Raw genomic sequence first — 24,497 nt, 5'->3', positions numbered from 1 at the left:
AGTATTATTCAGGTTAAATCAAATTAATAAAATATAATACACATACAGATATATAGATATATACATATATAATTATACGTGTATGGTAATAGCCTAAACTAAATGACTTAATTTTTATCCACATTTTTAGCTTAAAATGTAAATCAACTGCTCTATATTATCCCATTCAAGGATACTTTCTGACGAACGTTCAGATGAATTAATCAGAGACGTTTCTCATACTTTTTTTTACTATCATTTTAATATTCAGAACATATTTATAAAATTAACAATAAGATATATACAATTAATGAACCCCGTTAGAACACTTCATATTTCTTACGGTGTAATATCAGTAATATTAAAGTAACGGTGTGCAATATGCTGTATTTACTCTCCATTATCGATAGGCAATTAATTCTTTTAAATAATACTAAATACATTTTGGTTATTGTTTAGATGGAACTGTTGATCAAAATAAAAAAGAGTCACATTATTAATACGATGCATAAAGATAAACATGGAAAAATGTAAGATCATATAATTATAATAATATTGATATTTATATGTTTATTTGATACAGATTTATCTACAATTTATACGTAATTTACTAAAGTTAAAACGATTACTTAACGATTTCTTTAAAATGATAACTCTAGAAAAAATGTATAATTATTTGAAAAATATTTATCACTTACCGTCTGTCTTTTACAATACAATTTCCAGGGATTGGTTAAGCATTACCAACATAGCTATACTACCGTGGCATTACTTTAGGAATAAAGTTAATTATAAACCTAAAGTAAAATTGTATTTTATTCTGGCATTTACGTGTGTATTTACTAAAAATATAACTAAAACGTGTGTAAAATATGCAGTTAAAGTAGGCCTTTGAAAAAGTAGATTTTATCTTTAAAAAGTTATCTTAAATCTCTAAACATAAAAAATTGAACGTATTCTTTAAATAGAGACAGACATTGCTGTCATATACAAAAAGATCGGCTCTGACCTAAATACAGCGAACTGCTCATAATTGTAAAATGTAAATTTATCTACACTTTTATAAATTCGTCTTTCTTTTGTGTGTATTGATATCCATATTAAAACCCCTCTTTTCTATTTTAAATACATTTTCCTCATATATGGGTTGTGGAATTGCATTCACTAGAAAAGATCTAGTTAATTTGAATAATTAATTCCCTATTATTTGCTTCGATGTTCTAATGGGAAAATCATCTTTAGTTAACTTTTACGTGTAATTATATTCATGCATATATTCTACATGATTTATACTTGCATAATATTTGCGTACAAAGTTTATAGTAAACACAAAATTATTTCGATGTATAATTATGTATATGTACATAATTTTGTTTAACAAATTGTGTCTACCAAACTCCTCCTAGAGCCATGAAATTTCATATATAAGGTATTTGAATACATGCAAAACTTTATATTCGGGGTTTAGCCCGGAAAAATCGGTGCAAAAGTGTGAAAATTAATAAAAAATGAAAGTTGCCAGGTGAAGGTCAAACGCCGGCATTACGAATGCATAACGTAGTAGATATTGGTTCATGATTTAATTTTTAGTCTTGCAGTAAACATGTTTTCATAGGTGAATCATTGACGGCAGAGGCAAAATAAATCGTGAGCTGAACGTTTTAGTAAAAGTGAACATGTATGTCTGTCTTTTCTCTATGGTAGTTAAGGAAGACTAGTATATAGAAAGCATTACTTCATATATTCACACTTTTTAATATATACATATGCACATAACCTTATGAACAGTAAGGGCCCGAGCAAATCCGGGCGGAACTGTTAGTTAAGTATAAATGCCTCCCACCTCTACTTAATTCAAATTGTCTGAAATATTGTTTTCCGGCCTTCCCATATACCCACTCCCACTCCAAATCCTGTCCCTTATCATTTATATCACTTCCCTTTAATGTTTTCTTCACTCTCTTTCTTGCTACACGATCTCTCCACCTTCTAACGTCTTATACTTCCCTCTTACACTCTTTCTCTCACTCCATTCAATATCTATGCATAAACCCCACCAACATTTTCACCCCCTCTCATTTTCTTAACTAAATACACTCGTTAAAGATAAGCGATCAACTTCCTATCATAAGATCTATAAACTACGCTACACGTTAAACATAGTAAAATATTTTCTCCTCTTAAATTATAAAAATGTGTTTAACATTTTTTTTAATTTTTAAAATATATTCTTGCCTAATGAGATGAACAATGCTAGAAACGGTCAGCACATCGGAGCGATATATAACTGGATATATTAAGCGAAATAAAATTATAAATTTGCTCTATTTGCTTGAGCACTAACTACGAACCTTTATAGAATTTAATGATTATAACCTTTGAATATTTTAAACATAGAATATTTATATCTATCTATATATATATATATATATATATATATATATATATATATATATATATATATCTCCATAAAAGTAAAATTGGTTGTGTGTTTTTGTGTGTGCACATTTCCTGCCAAACTACTCTGTCAATTTTCTCTCGCGATTTTACATAAGGGGAATTAAGATTAAGGAAGAACTTTTTAATCGGCTTTCGGACAGAAATTTGGCTGTCAAGAGGTCAGAGTAAAACTATTTAACCTCTGCATACCGTACCAAACCTTTCCGCAAGTTTTGGGTCGATACTCTTGATACTTTAGACGTAGGTTATTTCTATATGGATCAAACATTTTAATTAGATTTTAGTCCAAAACAATAAATCTTACGGGTAAAAATTGGGGGCAAAGTTTAAAAAAATCGACATCTGCCGCCTCTACCAAATTACTCAGCTAATTTTTGGTCCAAATATTTGAAATTTTAAATAAAGAATATTCATAGATAGGGCAAGCTTTTCAATTGGATACTGACCGAAATTTTGGCTGCTAAGATGTCAAAGTTCAAAAGATTTTACCTTTCCGGTCTCTAGCAGACTATTCCTCCAATTTTGTGTCTAAACATTTGAAATTTTACATAGAGGGTATTCAAGCATGCAGCAAGCTTTTAAATTATTTTGTAAGGGAAATATTGGCTGCCAAGAGATAAAAGTTTAAAGAGTTGTCGTTTTCAGACTCTACTATACTCCTCCGCCAATTTTTGGTTTAAATACTTTACATTTTAGATGTAGGTTACTTGGACATGGGTGAAACTTTATAATTTGATTAGAGCCCAACAACAGAAAGGGATCAAAATAAGGTGCAAAGTTTTATAAAAAGGTACCTTTCAAATCAGTGCCAGCTTTGTTATCTACGGTAGTTAAGGAAGCCTATTATAGAGAAAAAAATTACCGTAAATATATACATATGCACATAAAGTTATGAACAGTGCATATGGTCCGAGCAAAGCCGGACTGAACTGGGAGTATATCTATAGAAGTAAAATTGTCTTCCTGTGTGTCTGTTTGTGCGTACATTTACCTACATAACTACTCTGTCAATTTTATGTCTGGAGACTCGAAATTTGACATTAGGGGTTTTGAGATTTGAGAACATCTTTTTAATCGGTTTTAGACTAGACATTTGGCTGTCACTTGGTTAAAGTAACAGAATTTGACCGTTGAAAACTCTACCAAAGTCCAATTTTAAGTCTAAACCCTTGAAATTTTAGATGTAAGTTACTTGGATCAAACTTTTTAATTTGATTTGAGCCCAAAACAATAGTTGTTAAGGGATCAAAGTTGGGGTCAAAGTTTTAAAATTTTACCACTCAGTCAATATTAGGTCTAAACATTTGAAATTTTACATAAAGTGTATTCAGACATAAGGCAGAGCTTTTTAATCGGATTTCGCCGAAATTTTGGCTCCAAGAGGTCAACGTTCAAAAGACTTGACCTTTGCGTCTAAAAATTTGAAATTTTATATAAATGGTATTCAGACATGCAGCTAGCTTTTTCGCCAGTTTCTGGACGAGAATTTGGCGGCCAAAGTAAATAGAGTTCACCTTTGCAGACTCTATCAAACTCCTCCGGCAATTTAAGATCTAAACATTGAATTTTTACATGTAGGTTACCTGGATTGTAGTGTAACTGATATATATATATATATATATATATATGTGTGTGTGTGTGTGTGTGTGTGTGTGTGTGTGTGCGCACATAAAGTTATAAACAGTACATAACAGCAAATAATTTTCTCGTTAATTATATGTCCTTTTACAATGATTAAAATCAAGAAAGCATGATAATAAAGCCACATGCATTGACTTCTTATGTCAATTAACACTAGAACATTATATAATTATTATTCAAAAAATATCAACCATTTCAGGCTTAAGCTAACGTTTCCTGAAGAAGAAATGTATATCTCACAAATCGCTAATACTTCGCACAAATTGGAAAAACTGGAATTAATTGGAAAAGTTAAGTTTTGCAAAAAAAATTACTTAAGTTTATACAATATCTATATATCATAAGATAAAACTCAAATTGGCTAACTCGGACACTGAAACCGTTAATTTGGTTTCGATTTCCAATTTAAACAAAGTTATTGAAGCTTTTTTTTACAATTTGTGACAATTTACGGGTCCTTTTTTTTAAATTTTGAATAGATTTTTACGTTTTATTTTTCTACATACCTAAAACCGAAAATAATTTATAAAAACAAAATTATTGCGTTACAAATAGAACTATCGTTGTGTAAGAATGCTAACCTTTTTATTTAAAATAATCATATATAAAGATATTGTTTTCATAATTGGCCGCTTAATGTTGAAACTGAAATATTAAGTAAATTTCGTATTAATATTACACAAAATAGAATAGTTTTTTAAAAAATCATATTTACTTGCGATCCCACGAGATCACTTGAAGGAGTTTTCGATTAGAGGTGTGTTAATTGCTTTAAGGTTTAAATATGAAAATAAAAGCAAACTGCAAATGTCCTTTTCGTTTTTTACGTCGACATTATACGAATTTTATTTGTATTTTTCAATATAAGCTTCAATCGTTTTCAAACAAAACAAAACAAATATGTTTACGATTAAAACTGATTTAAAGTTTGTTTCATAGTTTGTAATTGACAATTAAAAGGCGTTGAAATTACTTAAAAGCAAAAAGAAATAAATTGGTTTGCGTTACAAATATATTTTTTTTAAAAACTAGTAGTAATCTTTATTTTATATTAAATTGTTAGGTTAAGGCACAGAGGAGTAAACAAAGCTGTTTGCTTTTAAGAGGACATTCAATATAATATTCCGATAGTTTCGCCAACCGGAAGTACAGTATTACGCTTAAGTTGTAAATTAAAAAAATACACTTGTGTCCCTTTACAAATCTGTAGCAGGATTCAAATTTTCATTGCATTAAAATATGCAAGATTTACTTTTTATTGAAGGGTACGTTATAAAATAAAATCAGTTAATCGGAAGTTCGTGACAGCTGGGAGTAAAGACGCATTATTTTCTTAATAGCAAATTATGGTAAGAGAACCGTTTAAAATGTTTTATGTAAAAAAAATTAAAATGTCTATTTAAGTGATTTTTAAAAAAAATATTTTCTTTACCTAGTATATATTTTTGCGTTATTAAAACCTATATATTTCTTCTTCCAATTTATTAATGACGTATTTTCAATGGCCGATTAAACTCATCAGAGCTTACTATACTCCAGTTTTTTATATAAGTTTTCGGTCGCACAGAAGCCAAACTCACACAAATCAAAATCGGTAAATGCATACGTTTTTTTTTGTTTAAATAGTGTTTTAATTTTGTTTGTTTGTTTAAATGAACAAATACCTTAAGTTATTTCATGGCGATTTTTTTAGGTATATCAAATCTATTTTTGTTAACTTCTTCATACGTTATTATACAACATTTAAAAATAGAATTCCAATTTAAATCCTTGTAGAATTTTTAAAATACAATTTTTCTCAGAAAAACCGTCACAAAATTCATTTATATTCTTCGTAGAACATTTGGGGAATTTTACTAAAATCAAGACTATCCTCAATAAAATGGCACACAACCAAGTGAAAAATAAAAGACCATAATTAACGACGAAAGTTATGTCGATAATCACCAAGACGATTCCTCTAGCATGTCACGACTAACTGAAACTGAGCAACAAAGACGAATTCAAACCTTTCGTAAGAGAGAAAGGTATAGACTGCTGAGAGCTTCTGAAACAAGTGAACAAAGAGAAATGCGCTTGCTAAAACAGAGTGAAATTTTAAGATGTAGAAATTTAGAAAACAAAGATGTTTGCTTTTAAGAGAAAATTCAAAATAATCTTCCGATAGTTTCGCCAACCGGGAGTACAGTATTACGCTTTAGTTGTTAATTAAAAAATACAACTGTGTTCCTTTACAAATCTGTAGCAGGAGTCAAATTTTCATTGCATTTAAATATGCAAAATTTACTTTTTATTGAGGGGTACGTTATAAAATAAAAACCGACTGAGAAAGATTAAGAATGAAAAAGACAAGGAATAATGAAACAATAGAGATAAGAGAATACAGACTGACCAACTGAAGAATAAGAGATAAATAAACACGAGATGAAGAAACACTGCGAACAAGATAAGCCAGAGAATTAGAGATGAGCAAAGACGAGGTGACAATACATCGCAATAAAGAGAGGAAAAGGAGATGAACAAATGCGAGGTGACGAGAATATTGTGAAAACAAACAAAAGGTTTGTTTTGCAAAATAGTCCAAATAATTTCCGTTGCGGAGCAAAATCACAGCTAAATGTCAACTATTTAAATGAAAAATGTTCTTATAGTAAAGTATGTTTTATTGAAAAACTGCACATTTTTTCTGCATGAATGGGAAATAAGATTACGAAATTTGAACAAGTTGCCAATTATTAGTATGATGTCAAGGTGAAGAAGCTCGTTATTATGCCTACCGCAAAAGGATGATGAATTTAACCAAGCATTAAGATTGTTTCAGCAGTGGGTTGTAGATATGACAGGAAAAATTATAGTAGATCATTTGAACTATATTAGATCGAATGAAGCCTCTCTTAGATCTACAGCATAAAGAAGTTTCGTTGATGACTCACATGATGATGATGATGATCTTAGTAACATTATCAGAAAAGTTATTTTGTCATCAACTTTTTTTGGCGGTCTACGATACATGATGCAGAGATGTTAAGAAGCAATGATGTATGTTAGAAAATATAAAACTGCAACTTACTTCATCACAATGACACGCACTCCAAATTGGCCTGAGATTAAAGATATCTCATTAAGAATTAATTGCTTCGTGATAGACTTGACATAATTGCAAGAATGTTTGATTTAAAAAAAGGAAGCTTTACATTAAATATTTTACAAGATCAAAAGTGTGTTGGATAATTACATTACCTACGTTTTAAGTGTTGAATACTAGAAAAGGTTTACCACACCTATATTGCCTGATATGGATAGAAGAATAATAACAACCCAATCTCCTGAATTATGATGACTATGTTCAAGCTGAAATACCAATTAGAGTCGAAGATCAAGAAGGACATGAATTTGTTAAAGCATATGATACATGGACTTAACTGCAATAGTACATCTTCGTGCTGGAAAATGGAGGCTGTTCAAATAAGTACACAAAACCAAATAAAATGTGAACATGATTTATACAATATTTATAGCCGAATGCCAACAGAAATTTGACGTCATCAAAGCTACAAAGAAAACAGAGATGAAACTGTGACTTGGAAATGGGGTGTACCTTACAATATGACACGCCAGAAGTTATTTAATTGCCACATTGATTATAAATCACATTTATGATAAATCAATTAAGTATTTTATTTAGTATACATTAAAAGTATGTATACATTTTCCTCATTAACATATAAATGCAAACGCGACAAGCAACCTTATAAAAATTATTATTGAACAACTGTAACAGAGTTTCTCAATATTTGCTGAATGGATGAATTTGCCAGAATAATCTATCACTCAGATGTAGAAAAATATTACATGTGGTAAAATAAAAAATGGCAAAAACTAAAAGTGGATAGAAGATTAGTTAATCACCCAGGTGTTTGTGGAGCAAATACTTTTGGTCGTATGTATCCAGTTTCACCAACTCGTAGTGAATTGTACTTTTTTGCGACTACTACTTCATCGTGTAAAAGAACTTAATTCTTTTGAATCGATACGGACTGTGCAAAGTCATATAGTTCTATTATTTAAAACTGCTTGCAAGGAAAAAGGATTAATGCTTGATGACAATCACTGGGTACAAACAAGGAAGGGTGTAGAAAGAGAATACCAAATAAAACGACAAGGGCGTTGTTTCTTGTGATACTCTTAAACACAGAATGTTCAAATCCTCTTTAATTATGTGAAAGATTTCCCAACCCTGGATCATTATAATGCAATGCAAATCAAGGTTACGAATCAGAACATTGTCTATAAAATGTCATTGACAACAAGTTGAAGTACATACATGATAAACTTTGTTCTATTGGCAAATCATTGCAAGACTTTCGAGGTATAAAATTTTTTGGAAATTTCGTTGTTTTTTTTCTAACATACTAATGAAACTCAAGTCAGTGCAAATTATAATTTGATAAACGCTTATATTTCTACATGCCAACACTGGTAGCTGAAACAATAATTGTTCACTAATGGCAGACATGAACCCGAAAAGGCCCGGATGTTTTGCAATTATTTGTGCTTACGTATCGAAGAGGAGACACGTTGGGAAATGTTAACCTCCAAACGATGAATGGTATGCCCCACGTGGGCAGTCTCGTTATTTTAATTCATCCCTTAATTAGCACGTTTCGTCTAATTTATGGTTTTAAACATTAAATTATAACTAAAGAGAAAAGAGACAAAAAGTAGCATATATATTAGTAGTGTATTTTGGATTCCTTCTTTGTAAAATGTTTCTTTTTTAATAATATATTGTAAAATACAACAAAAAAAACTCTAATTAATAGCACTGATATATAGTTATCCATATATATATAATTATATCTATATCTATATCTATCTATCTATCTATCTATTAATCTATCTATATATATATATATATATATATATATATATATATATATATATATATATATATATATATATATGTGTGTTAATTTCGTCAAGTCGGGGATAATTGCACCGAAGAACTTTTTTTGTTGGTGCAGTTATCCCCGGATTTGGCACAATTCTCCCAAAATACGGTATATGTATATACATATATATATATATATATATATATATATATATATATATATATATATATATATATATATATATATATATATGTATATACATATACCGTATTTTGGGAGAATTGTGCCAAATCCGGGGATAACTGCACCAACAAAAAAAGTTCTTCGGTGCAATTATCCCCGACTTGACGAAATTAACACAAAGTATGGTATATATGTATATATATATATATATATATATATATGGGGTGTATGTATATATATATGTATATTTATGTATATATATATATATATATGTATATATATCTTTATTTATGTGTATATATATGTATGTATATATATATGCATGTATTTTTTGCATTATATTTATATATTATATATATATATTTATGTATTTATATATTTATATTTATGTATGTATATGTTTATATATATATCTGTATATGTATATTATATATGTGTATATATTTATATCTACATATCTGTGTTTAAATATGCATCATCGCATGTTCATGTTCTCAATTTTGCTTCATGTATACTTCGTGAGTTTTTTTTTTCATCTATTCCTCTTAGTTCCATTGTATCAGCAAAAAATCGCTTTTCATGCTGACATGAATTTTTTAGTTCTCAACTTAGGTGTTAGCTTAGCGTTTACCGTGCTCTCGCGACCTACACTTTCTCGGGAAAAGTCACGAAATATTCATGTGCGTTAAGCTTTTTTTTTCTGATGATTCCTTTAATTCAGCCACTCGCTTCCATCAGCCACATAATATGGATAAGGACTTTGTGTAGGAAGTTGAAATACACACTTTCCACAGTGACGCACAAACTCACAGAAATATATTACCTTATTTCCATCACTGTTTCTCGATTATTCTTTATTGTTATACGTGTTAGAGACGATCAGAATATCGTTGAAATTTGTTTCAGATTCAAAAATTGTTTAATTCTTTAAATTTACTTTTTCCGCATACCTTTATCATTACTTTATTAACATTATTCTTTTTTCAACTTATGTAATTCAATTTAACAGAATGAAACATGCCTGCTTACTTGTAATTTTTTTCCGCTTCTATAAAACGTACGTTTTATGAAAGTTGGACATTTTCTTAGATACATTTTATTACGTGCAAGATCGCGAATCTTGTTAATTTTCCACTGTAGACCGTTCATAATAACCGTTATGGTTGTATTTGGCTTCATAAATGGTATATTTCACTTTATTCTCCTCGCGGTTGACAGTCTCTCTGGTGTTATGTTTTTACTAAAGAAGTCGAAGATGGCTTTGTGGTTGTGTTTGAATCCCACGTCTAACAACAAACGTTTTCTCCTGTACAGATTATTCCGAAAGAATGAAACATTTGTGTCTGCATGTATAAAAATAATTATTTATTTTTCCTCGAATTTCTATCACTTGATATTACAAAAAATCTAAACCTGAACACATTCTAAGCAATTCCTTCTCTTTACCGAAATAACATAGTTATTTCAGATAGGATATTCACCTGAGATCGTAGGATACTTACGAGTTCTCTAATTCTATAGTTGCTCCTATATTTTTTTTTTCTTTTTGCTAAAGGTTTGTTCCTATACGGACCCAATTGCTACCTAATTGATTTGATTACATATTAGTAATGTTTTTAATAATTATATGGTTAATTTTAAGTGGATGGAGAGATGGATTATTTCTATATTCTATTGGGACCAACCTTTAGCAACTTTTATATGTCGGATATGGAGAATAAAATATCAATACTATTAAAAAGCCGTCTAGTTATCTTACATACGTCGACGATAATTTTATTCTTGCTGACAATATTAACGAAATAGAGAAACTAGAGAGGTATGTTTAAATAAACTTCTTTTCAACATTCACTCATGAATTAAATTCAAACAGTTGTATTTCCATGGACTCCAGCAAAGATGAATCCATTACTTCTTCGTATTGTTAGATGCGCCCTTGGAGGCCCTTTCCTAAATATTCCAGGAAATCAGAAATAAGCTGTGTGTCGAAAGGGTCATCGATAGGAACATGCGCTAGAGAACTTTTCGACCTACTTCGCCATCCAAATTTTTATTACATAAGTTATCACAATTTTTACTTAGAAATGCTGCCTATAAGCTTCGGAGGGGTAACGTCACTTATCTGTGCATTTAAACAGAGTCTGCATGAAAAGATCTACCCAGAGAAGTGTAACGACGACACATTCGGTTAAAAAATAATGTTAACATAATCTTTATTTATTTGTGAAAACTCATAATATATAAGAGTCGATGACAATTTAAATTCAAAAGTCAAACCAAAGAAAGAAAAACGAGCAGTTGACAATCTTTTCAATATGGTTAATTTAATCTAGACGCACGAGCACGCTTCATTCAAGAAATTCCTGCTTGAAGTGACGTTTCACGTGAATTGCAGAATCTTTGTGGAAAAAATTATTCTGAGGGTAAAGGAAGTTACCAAGTGATTGTGTAAGCTCCCAGACAACAACGAGAGAAAAAAAAGAAAAAAAAGGCTACATCAAAATGACAAAGCACCATACTATTTGATTAAAAACTTTTAGCAAAATATCATGTTAGCTGGAGTCCACCAGTCAGTCCAGATATAAATTAAGCAGGCAGCAGAGTTGGTCTACCCCGTCGTTTTTTTTCGGGGCGCGTATTCCGGGCAATACCACTTTTGTCTGCTGGGAGGTTCTGAGCCGATACCGACACATCGGAAATGGTACCAATCGTTGCACGAGTCACAGCCGATCATATTCTGAAAGTTGCACAAGGAACACAAACAGACCTGCTCCTCAACAGTAGGGGATGAATCCAATGTCTCCCCACCCTCCGCAACAGGAGGTTCATCAGGAGTCCTAGAAAGTTCCAAGAGGTACAGATGTTTCAAGGAATGTACTTCCTCCAAAGCATTCTCCTTTTTGAACACGTGCTGCTCTAACAACACCATGATCAATACAGGCTGGGTTTCAAGGGACTCTTAATCAGAGCTACATCATCCTTCTGGAGGCGGTTTCTTGTAAAGTCGGGATCGGCCAGGAATTTTCTTTCCCAGCTCTAGCAGATATTCCTCATACCATAGTTTGTGGAACTCTGTCAAACATTAGATTCTAAGTTCCAAGGTTTGAATTAGCCTCTCCCTGCTGGGTCGCACCACTGTAGTCCTATCCTCTCTATCCAGTCGTATCAATAGCCCGGGGCTCTGATTGGGCTTAAGGAATATATTGGGGGTAATTGGAGTAGCATTTTTGCCGGATGACATCTGGTAAGTTAGAGGCCGGTCATTAACAGACTTCTGAATATCAGATAACACTGCCAGAAAGGTAAAGTAATCTAATTTACCGCGACCAAGAATTTTAAACATGCAAGTCTTCATGGTCTTGATATATCGCTCCCATATTCTACGATACCAAGGAGGGAACAGGGGAATAGTTTTCAGTTTTAACTTAGAAGGACCTATTTTCTTTGGTAGTTCTTTAAAAGAGAGAGACGGTCAAAAATATTTCCAATTCCTATAAACGTTTTCGCGTTGTCAGTATAAAGGGTTTCGGGAACGCCATATCGGTTAGTAAATCGAACCAGGGCCTGAAAGAAAGATGGCACGCTCATGTCGGGAATTACTTCAATGTGTATTGCTCTGATATTCATGAAGGTGAATAGGAGCAAGTACATTTGTGTATCTCATTTCCAATCGCTCACCCAAAGGTTACCAGTAAACTCAATCTCAGTGTGTTGGTAGGTGACTCTGCATCGGTAGGTGCGACGTCAGGGCAGCAGCAGCATTCGGCCTCACTGGTGTTAATTATAAGGTTTATATATGGCACAAACAGCAAGTATCTTATTCCCAACCTGTCTATCCTGCGGGACCCAATTACCGCCCCACCTCAACTCCTCTAGGGTTGATCCAGTTCCAAGGTGGCAACACCTTTCATGAAAATCCAAAATGATAAGTCTGGTAACGGGATAATGTTTCCCTATCACAATAGGATGTTTAACTTTATAGCTCAAGTGGGATGATTGGGTGATTCTTCATCGAGATCGAATCAAACCGTCAGTGTCCACGAAAAGATCCAGAGCACGAACCCTAAATGGCATGGTTTTCCCGCTTGGCTCCTTTAGATACTCCACTTCTGCAGGAAATTCTTGCTATTGCACTGTCTGCATAAGGTAGATCACCGCCTTTGAGTTATAGTCCCATTGTCGATCAAATCGGATGGCTAGAAACTAAAACACCAAAGCGGTAACAGTCAGTAAACTAAATAATGAGAGGAACCTCTGAAAAGGTATGGCATAAGTGTACTCCTTATCATGGATTAAAATACTATTCGCTGGAGTACGGATCATCCGCTGGCATATCTCACTCAAGCAAGGCATATCCTGTCCTGGCCATTGAGAGATTCCTTCGCATAATTAGGAAGAGTCTGAACACCGAAACTCAAATTTAGATTGGAACCTTCTTAATGTTAATCCTCTCAGTAACAAATCCGCCGGGTAGAGAGTAATGTCAACATATCTGAAGAGAGTCGGCAAGCCATAACAAGACTCCAACCCTAGGTTCATAATGTCTTTAAGTCTATTTTTGCAAAAACGTTTTTGCTAGCCATGGTTTGAGGTAAAATCTAGGATAATACCACCTGTGCGTCAGTTGCAATACACAAATTCACAGGGGCAAATTCTTCACAATTGTCCAGGATTGCTGGGAGACACTTAAAGGCTAAGTAAACTGCCGTTCGTTCCAAAACAGGCAAGGGTTTGTCCTTTATAGGCGCTACCTTAGATTTCCCAAACAATAAGGAGGACCGGCCATTCTGCATGATATACACGGCAAACCTATAATGCTTCCTTGGACGCGTCTCAAAACAGGTACATATCTCCAAGCAGCTCTTCCATGTTGACGACTCTTTTCTCTCTGCTGCCCCAGGGAACTTTTCCCTGCTTTTTTATCCTCCTATCTAGAAAAAAAGGAAGAGACAGGAAAAAAATAGCTTCTCTCATCATGCTCTGCCTTCCCAAGACGCCGTTCGCGTATACAAATGCGCTGGCCATCCTTTCGTTTTTCTTTCTCAAGGAGCGATGCAGATACGCCTGGTACGTTTCTTTTTTTCACGCCCCCCTGATCTTTGAGATCAATAAGACACTTCATAATGCTTCATTCAAGCAGGCCTCCTCCTCTCACGTTGAAGCCTCTGGGGGACAACTTCTTGGAGGTTGACATTTTCAGGTTCACTACAGACATTCTCGTTCAGTTTTAAAGAACCACAATGTGGGGCTAAGTCGAATTGGGGTGCATCGTTAGCTTCTTGGTGGATATCGACTTCCTCCTCTTCACTGCCATCACTGCGCACCGGCAGGGTTAAACGACGCAGGTCTAGGATATGCCGGGGAACGCCATTCACCATTACGTTGGTCTTTGACTGTGTTCCCGTTACAAACCCCCTCCCTCAGCGAGTGGTACATTTTGCATTGGGGGGCTTTACCCACACCTCCTCGCCCACTTTAATGGTAGCTTCTTCACCCTCAATTCCTACAGTTTTGTTGCACGGATGCCGCCACTTATATGCAAAGATGGCTCTATGATGCACAGTTGTCTCATCTTGTCTGGTTTTCGGTGAGATGTTGTACCAAAACACCGCCTCCATGACTGAAATGTTGCTTTTTTCCGCAGCAGCCTTGATGGTGCGATGATTTCTCTCCACTATTCCATTGTTACTCGGCCGATATGCTGCCCTAAAAAATTGCCTTACTCCCCACCTATCACACACCTCTTTAAAGACTTCTGATCGGAACGCGGGACCATTGTCCATTAACATTTCCTCAACCGGCCCTCTTTCCAAAAATATTTCTTCGATGGCCGCCCCGATCGCCCATGCAGCTTCTGCCCTGATCTCTCTCCATATAGCAAACTTCCCCGGTCCACAGTCGATCATCGACAGATACAGCTTATGGCAATAATTGGTCACATCAATGGCCAATCGCGTCCAGTCCTCTGCAATGTGTAACTCTCCTGCTCTATGTCTGGATGGTCCGGGGTCTATCGATTGCCACTCCTGACAGTGCTACACTACCTCCCTGACCTCCTTATCGGTGGTTTCCGTTAAACCTCTCTTGCCAGGAATAACGTCCGTTCTCGACCAAAGTGGTGCATCTCATGTAAAATTTTAAGTTCCTCTCATGCACAGCATACTGAGAAACCTACTTTCTCTCGTGCAGCCAGTCTTTCTTTACCCGTGTTATCGAATACGCCTTGTTCTTTTCTGATGGGATCAGCACTACAGACACCTTCAACTGGAATCCCGTTATCAAATCTGCAAGTGATCCAAGCCTGCGCTTGATCAGCATTTCTGCAGCACCTCTGGTCCTAACTCTCTTATCGCCAGTCATTGCTGACCTGATCCATGAAACTACCATTGCCGAATCGGATTTGATTTCAATCGTTTTCAATCCCCACTTCAGGGCCAGATTGATTCCTTTCATAACGGCCTCCAATTCGGCTACGTTGATATGGGAATAGTCGTTTTCTTTCCGTAACCACGCCGCATCTTCCACAGTTACGCCTCCCATCTCTAATACGACGCCCAATGCTAGACTGCTGACATCACACCAAGTCACTCCCGCATCTCCGCCGCTGACGTACCATTCCCCCTTTACTGTGTCTTCTTTCGTCACTCTCGCGATGATTTCCTGTAGCATGTTCGTGACCTCCTTCGTCACACGGCCCTCCCAGCCATCAGTGACCGTTTGTCGTTTAATAAAGCTGGACGCTATCCTCAGCCAGCCGGTGATTGGATAGTGTCTCACCAGTCTCCCACAGATCGAGAAAAGTTCTCGTTTTGTCAGGTCGGTTCCGATTTCGGGTATTGCATTCCCTCGTCTAAAGACAAGGCTTCCTTTGCCATCTCGGTATAGTTTCAACTCAAACGCCGCTCCCCCACTCAGGGAATTCGCCGGTTTTGCAGTTAACACATACCTAGCGACATGGCCTCTCACTTTCTCTGCTGTCACCTCTGCTTGCTCTACGAGAATGTCGTCAATGTACGAACTAGTGGCCTTGTCCACTGTACAGTCTTTACTCAGCACCGTCTTCAGCACGGCAGTCATAATAATTGCCTCGTCAGGCAATACAACTTCCCCTTTTACCGGACCAATTGATGTTTCCAGATTTTTTCATCTACATGAATCTGGAGGTAAACAGACTTCAGGTCGACAATCTTAGTGGCCTGCATCATTCTCCTCCACTTCATAATCACCTCTTCGCATACATTAATCCCCTTTCCAGTGTGGCAGGCTACGTATCTGTTTAATTCTCTGAAATCCAGTACCGGTCTAACTTTATTCTTTGTGGGTTGAACAACCGCCAGTAATGGTAGCACTCATTTTTCTTTCCCTGTCCACGGTTTCAGAATTCCCTCCTCTATCCACCTCTCCACTTCTTCCTCGCAACGCAATAGCGGCTAATGTGCCCCACTCGTCCACATCGATAGCAGATGACCCATGGTCTCGGCTCTTTGCAGTCCTTGAGCAAGTCAGGACCCTGGCACCGGAAGCACTTGATGGGAGGCCTCCCCTCCTGTCGCCTCGCTGCTTGTCTCTCGTCATTCAAGTGGGGCCTCATGCACTTATTTCCACTCACAGCTGCAGCCACGATTGGGCTTTTGACATTCTTGACTAGGACCCTGGCGTGGACCAAGAGAGCGTTCATTTCCATCGTATTGATCTCAGTTCTTCTCTGCATGTTCGCAGAAATTTCTTCTGGGAAGCCATTCACTAGGTATAGCTTTACCGTCATCTCCAGACTCCTCCTCACGTAACCAGCCAATCCTGCCAGTTCTCTGATCTCTGCAGTGAAGACGTCAACAGACTCGCCTGTCCACCTCAAACTTGCAAGCTTGCTGAGTGCTTCAAATGGACTCTCGGCAAAAGCCAATTTCAGTCTTTGTTCTACTGAGGCAAGGTCTCCCTTATCTTACTCGCGCATCTGCTGGTAAATAGTGAGGGCTTCCCCCTCTAAGTAGAGCGGCAGCAGGTTGACCACGTCTTCGATTTTTTGCAACCTTGCCACCATCTTTAATTTTTCCAGCCATTAAATTAGATCACCCTCCCCAGTGAAGGGTCTCAACATCTGAGTTGTGAGTCTCTAGTCAGCCATGTTAAACTGCTTGACTCGCCGAAATAGCTTCTAGGGTTATAATCAGGATTCGGTTCTGGGGTTCGGGAAGGAGTGAGTCACTCTCTCAACAACAACACGTTTCTGCCCTCTTTTTTTTCTAATCAACCACATCTGGCCTTTCGCCACCAATGTCACACCGCTTAAGCCGAAGTCAGCAATACAAAATTCTTTTCAAGAGAAGATGTTCACGACTCTTTTCTCTCTGCTACCCCAGGGAATTTTTCCCTGCTTTTATATCCTCTTATATAGAAAAAAAAATGAAGAGACAGGGGGAAAAATAGCTTTTCCCATCATGCTCTGCCTTCCCAAGATGCCCTTTGCGTATACAAATGCACTGGCCATCCTTTTTTCCCAAAGAGCGATGCAGCTACGCCTGGTACGTTTCTTTTTTTACTTCTTTTCTAACCATATACCACACACCTACTCCCTCGAATGATATGTACCCCATCATTCGTTTTCTTTGCGCCTTCTTTCTCAGAATTAATGACTGAGCGGAACCAGCATCAGTATTTTCACTGGTAGTTTGCTTACCTTTCTATTCATAATCATCCCCTGCCTTCTGAATGCTTTATACGTTTTTCTATGCTGTGTCGACGATATTACTCCTTGCGGCTTTCTCTCTGTTTTCTGTCAATCGGGCACTCGAGTTAATCGGCATTGTATTGCTATATGGCCCGCCTTCCCGCACATAGTATTAACTGGATTTGCCTTCTGTAATGGCGTCAATCAGCCATTGTTACGGTTATCTTTCTTCATAGTTAATTCTTTAATTTCATCCACTCGCCTTGCTATGTTTAGTTTGCTTTTATTTCTCTTTCGGGCTATTATATATTCATCGGCCATTGTTGCTAATTCGTTGCCTGATTTGATCAATTTCTTGTTTAGATGAATTCGCATTTCTCTAAGCAACCAGTTGAATGTATCTTCTATTAATATGAGTTGCTTATTTTTTTCTGCATCTCCATTAATTCCTTTGGTGTCATACAACTTATGTATTAGTTTTTCTTTCCTTCTCCCTTACGAATCCATTGAATGATGGTGTCGCATTCTTTCTTAGCGCTCGAAATTTTTGTTAATACGCCTCGGGGACTAATTCAAAACTCTGCAGAATTGTTCGTTTCACTATGTCGAAATCGGCACACCTTTTTATCGAAAAAAATAGTGAATGCTTTTTGTGCTTTTTCCCTGAGTGTGGTTAGCAGTGAAATCGCCTATTTCTAGCATGGCCACCCAAGGTTGACTGCAGTGCTTTCGAAGTGAGGAAAATATTCATCAACGTTGTCTTCAGTGAATTTGGGTAATAACCTCATTTTTTCGGTAAAGTTGAAGTTGTTTCGGTTGGTTTCAGGTGTTAATATAAGTAACTTTATCTTTCTTAATCTGATTTTTTTTTGCTTTATCCTTGCTTTTTCTCATTCTACCTTCACTTGTAACTCATATTTTTCTAATTCTTATTGCTCCTTCGAAAAATTAGCTGTATAACACTTCCTCAATGGTGGTAGATCAGCACACATCCCGAGCCAAATATCAACCCTATACCTATTTAGTTGTTATTTTGGCAGTGCTATCTTTAAACCATGGGATAAGTGCTCACCAGGATCTGTTAAATTGTATTTTTAAATAAACATTTAGTCGTTACTTGTAAAGTACTCAATACGTTTTTTTTTTAATCAACGAGCCTCATATTACGATTACATTTGCATATATATATATATATATATATATATATATATATATATATGGGTGGGTGTGTATATGTGAGTATATATATGTATATATGTGTGTATCTGTATGTATATATGTGTATATATAGGTATATGTCTCCGTATGTATGCATTTTTTTATTACATTTTCACCCCAAACAAGGCAAATTGGCACTTTCGTGTAGGAGGCTACTATCAGGGGCAACAACTACTGGGTACTATGTAGGGATTTGGGCAGCAAGATGTCGGTTCACGTTACACTTGAACTATTGCACGTCAGTACTATTTGGGAAGCAGGGACCTGGAATGGAATTCCAGAGTCTAGCGGTTCTGGGGAAGAAACTATTGGAGTAAAAAGATCTTTAACATCTAGGGATCTCCACAGTGTGGGGTGGGATTTTGCAGCCTGTCGGGTTTGTCGAGGGTGCTCATGCCGTGGGGCACAAGTGATTGCAGTTCGTCAGAGCATTCATCACTAGATAAAGAGTCGTTGGCCATTGCTAAAGGTGGTAGAGAGGGTTTCTTGTAATTATTGAATGAAACTAGTTTAGTCTTGGCAGCATTGAACGCGACCAACCACTTTTGTACCCATTCCACCACAGATTGGAGGTCTTCCTCTAGTGTTTCTGTCATTTCTTTAGAAATGTGTTCATTCGTCTTTATGTCGTGCCTGCCATAGAGTGTAGTGTCATCAGCATATATACTCATCTCAGAGGCAATTTTGTCGGGGAGGTCATTTATGAATATCAGGAACAATAGAGGTCCAAGGATAGAACCCAAGAATATATATATATATATATATATATATTAATTTATATATATATATATATGATGGTGTATATATATATATGTTGATATATATATATATATATATAATTACTTCATTTAGTCACATAAATTAATAAACAAAGATATATTTTTATGCGTACATTTTCAGTATTTAGTTCAACAGTGCTCAATACATAGGTAGAGCTCGGTAGTATATTATTGTTATGAAATATATATGGCAATTAAGCTATCATCTGAATATCAAATAACATGCAATAGAAATATAAGATATAAAATAATATTAACTTTAATATACATTTTATGGTAAACAATATATGAGTTTATCTTTCTTTTAAAATTTGCAAGTCTAAATTGATTCAACTGATTAAATGGATGCAAGTGTAAAATAACAAGTGAAAAATTGTCTTACAGATTAGTCAGCTACGTTTGTGTTGTCATATAATCAATTTTATTGTTTTCTTAGTAGAAAGAAGGACTTAAAACAGTACGAATGTATAGGCTTTGTTACTTTGAATATTTATTCTTAGTTGCGAGATCCGAGGAAATTCCACAGTTCTATTTTTCATGTGTATATTGTTTTTATTTACTTGTCTCCCCACGAGGACAGAGTTAGACACAAAGTCGGTCGGTTTTGAATGTGGAGAAATTCTACTTTTCTTTAAAACGGTGTGCTGTGTATATTGTTGCCATGGAAAAATATTTCCATTCTATTGACGGTCGGTGCGAACGCAGTCCCGACGGTATTATTGCAAAACTCAACGGTTATTTTACTGCGGCAGTTTCCATGAATGGCGACACCCGAACAGCAACAGCATTGGAGCACTCAGCTTCAGTCCGGGTTAAGAATTTGTGTATATTTATTTGTATTCGGCGTTACAAATTTGTAAGTGTTGTGAATAATTTCAAGAGATTAGATAGGCCTACAAGTACACACACACACACACACACTCACAAGTCCAACGATTAAATATATATGAAACGTTAGTGTCTGTGTTTATCCTATTTGTTTTACTCTATTCTTTTACTTTGCCAACCTACGTGTGTGTTCTCACTGAGAATCGCCAGCAGGAAAATGACGTTCTGGCAATTATAAAAATAGTTGAACGAAAAATCCACGAAATCCGACCTTGAGGATCGGTAGTCGGTCGTGGTTATACGTGTTATCACGTTATGATTAACAGTGATATATACAAACATTAACAGCCCACCATCATTTGTATATAAACATTGAGAGCCTACCTTAGTTTGTATACAAACATTGACAGCCTACCTTCATGTGTATACAATTATTGACAGCCTACCTTCATTTGTATATAAATATTGACGGCCTACCTTCATTTGTATATAAACATTTGCAGCCTACCTTCATTTGTATATAAACATTGACAGCCAACCTTCATTTGTATATAAACATTGACAGCCTACCTTCATTTGTATATATACATTGACAGCCTACCTTTATTTGTATATAAACATTGACAGCCTACGTTCATTTGTATATAAACATTAACAGCCTACGTTCATTTGTATACAAACATTGGCAACCTACGTTCATTTGTATATAAACATTGACAGCCTACGTTCATTTATATACAAACATTAACATCCTACCTTCATTTGTATACAAACATTGACAACCTACCTTCATTTGTATATAACCATTGACAGCCTACTTTCATTTGTATACAAACATTGACAACCTACGTCCATTGGTATATAAACATTGACCGGCATGCTAATAGCACGTACATTATTTTAGTAGTTCAATTAAGTTCACATTTATGCAGCTACTATTTATCTATTCACCGATCGGAGACATTGCTGTTAATTATCAAAAAAACAGCATTTTAAATATTAAATGATGGTCTGTATACAATTGTACATTATTTCTAATAATGCATAGAACACACAGATAGTATTCACAAAGCAGAGGAACTTTACTGAGCAGAAAATTGCGATACATTTTTATAGGGTGGTTCAGCAACACCATTAAAATCGCCGTCGACATAGGCTATTAAATCATAGGATTCTGGTTACTCCTCCTGTCACCTCTTGCTTATGGTAAATACTTCCAAGGAGTCGTGGAATGACGAGAAAGCTGCTTTCGTAAACGATCCCAAACATGATTCTCTCGGCATGCTTGGATTCTTCCCTGATGGAAAAAAAATTTACTCCAAAAGAAGAATTTTTGTAATCGACAGTTTAGAAGATTACCAAGTCGACTATTGCTATTTCATGGACAATACGCTAAAAAGTTTTAACGAAGCTATTTTAGGAACATTGTCAGCAATGCTAAATAGCAATGGAAAGGGAAATAAATGCTTTAACAGAAAGTAATAAATATTCGGCATTACTTCTCCCAAAGGAACTTATTACATCTCGATAGGCTTTTACAAAAGACTACAGCGTCAGGCGTTGAACAACACAAAGATATATTTGTTGCTCAAGGATATTCTGAGATTTACAGCATGGAATATTTTTCTACGTTTTCCCCGACTACAAATCGAACCACAATCATCATTTTTATTGCAAATCCTATCGCAATATACCCTTAACAATTATCTAATGGTCGCAAAAAATGCTTATTTAAAGCCTCCGAAACGCAAGAAAGTCAACAAACCGGAAGTTAGACATACCCGCGCTCAGGATTTGAAACCCGAACCTCTTGCATACTAGGCGAACACTCTACCAACTGAGCAATCACGCCGCACCCTCGGAGAAATTCCAGCATAAACATAATGGCCAACTGTGGTTGATTATAGGATGTACTGCTGCCACTGCGCATAGAATCATTATTTTCACTGATTTAAACTAAATAGACGTTGTGAAAATAAAGCCACCTTATAGACTGCCAGTAACCATTGTAAAAGAGTAATAAAGAATGCGAGCGATTCGTATGCTCAATACATTTAATTTAATGTTCTTAAGAAGTAGCTTGGTTTTCACCAGTTTTAGTGGGTCACAAAAAGTTGACTGTCCTCTATCCTAACAAGCATTAATGGACCTGAGGTAATTTTATCAGCATCTAAAAAGGCAAAACTCTTGCAGGATATTCTGCCCTTTACAGTCAGGTTCGCCTAACCCACTATTTCCTCCTGTGACGTATACACATAAGGTGGCATACAAATATCCGTGTGAGATGTTGTCCAGCTTATTAAAAATCTTGATTCCAGTAAAGCAACTTACCGAGATAACATTGTAATCAGAGCTCAAAAGGTTTCAACCAGAACTAGCTCCCAAAATTATGAAGCTTTTAAAACGTAGCCTTAAGGAGAAAGCACACTGGAAAACTTCATCAGTCCGGTTTGTGTTTTAAAAATCTAAAGAGCGATTCCATACCTTTCAGTTCAGGCCATACAGTCTCCTGTGTGTCATGAGCAAGTTGCTGGAATCTGTAATAGAAAAGTGGTCAAACAATAACCTACCTAGTGACATGTAATATGGCTCCGTTCTGCTACAGTTGATTTGCTACCTGTAATATCACACATAATTTGTGAATCTCTCGACTGGATCTTCGTTTCTACTGCAATAGCTCTTTATATATCCAAGGGTTTTGATAGGGATAGGGTATGTCATAAAGTTCTCATTGACAAGATTTCTAGCTACGCTATCTTTGGAAATGTCCTCTCAATTATTAAGTCCTCTCTATCTGATAAGCTTATAAGAGTAGTCGTCGTTGGGCAGAAATCAGAGACTCAGGGTATCAGCACTAGCGTCGTCCAGAATTCCATCCATAGTTTTACTCTCTTCTTGATCTCCCAAATCACATTGTTAGATCATTCGTATACGTTTATGCAGACGACCCCACAATTTATGGAAACGCTTCAAAGACCTGCAATGACCAAGGTTATTCTGATTATCTCTCTTCTGATCTTGTGCAAATGGTGCAATGGTAGACAAAGTGGCTGATTAATGTTAATGTATCTAAAACCAAGTTTTTCTTTTTTCATCATAACCGCTCTGCATCCGATCAGTCCCCAATAAAATAAACAGCTTTCGTCTTGGGGAAAGACCATGTCTTGACCAGCTTCTGAGACTGGTCTTCTCTTCAGATCTGAAATAGAAATATGTCCCTTCATTGAAGATGACTTTCCGTATGGTAAGGACAAAATATTAATTGCTCATACTGTACTTCAAGTAGCACAGAATTATAGCATCGCGTTCATATTCGCCTCCGTGGCAGTTGCTAAGCTCGTTAGAAAAATGATTGGATCAGTTTCCTGTTCGAGTAGGTATTTCTCTGTCTAAGCAATCCTTTATCTGTATAACAACCAAAAACGTTAAATGGAGCATTGCTGCCGCCTCTGGAAGTGGCTTCTCGGCGCACCTATCCTGCCTTGAAGAGTTAATAACCGGCTTCGAAAAGTGATGCCCTTGCCTCTCCCGTGCAACCTGTTTTCCAGATGGTTCGACCCTGTCTCTGCTCTATCCTTATTTGCATAGCAAGTGTTCTTCTAATCTCGAATCTATTATCCCCCATTGCCAAGCAGTCACAAAAACACGACACTTGCTACAACCATTTCACTCAACAATTTTCCCCGATCTATTTGTGCTTAAATCTAAACGCATATTTTATTAACAAAGCTTCTTTCCTAGAGCTGGCCGCATATGAACTACTGATTTCCGACCGACTACAATATACTAGGATTCAAATTAATTGTAAATGATATCTTTTTGACTCATTTTCAAGTCGAGCCACGGTCG

This window comes from Euprymna scolopes, chromosome 3, assembly GCF_053919585.1.
Source record: "Euprymna scolopes isolate OS-2025 chromosome 3, ASM5391958v1, whole genome shotgun sequence".
Taxonomy (NCBI): domain Eukaryota; kingdom Metazoa; phylum Mollusca; class Cephalopoda; order Sepiida; family Sepiolidae; genus Euprymna; species Euprymna scolopes.
This window is presented reverse-complemented; position numbering follows the sequence as displayed.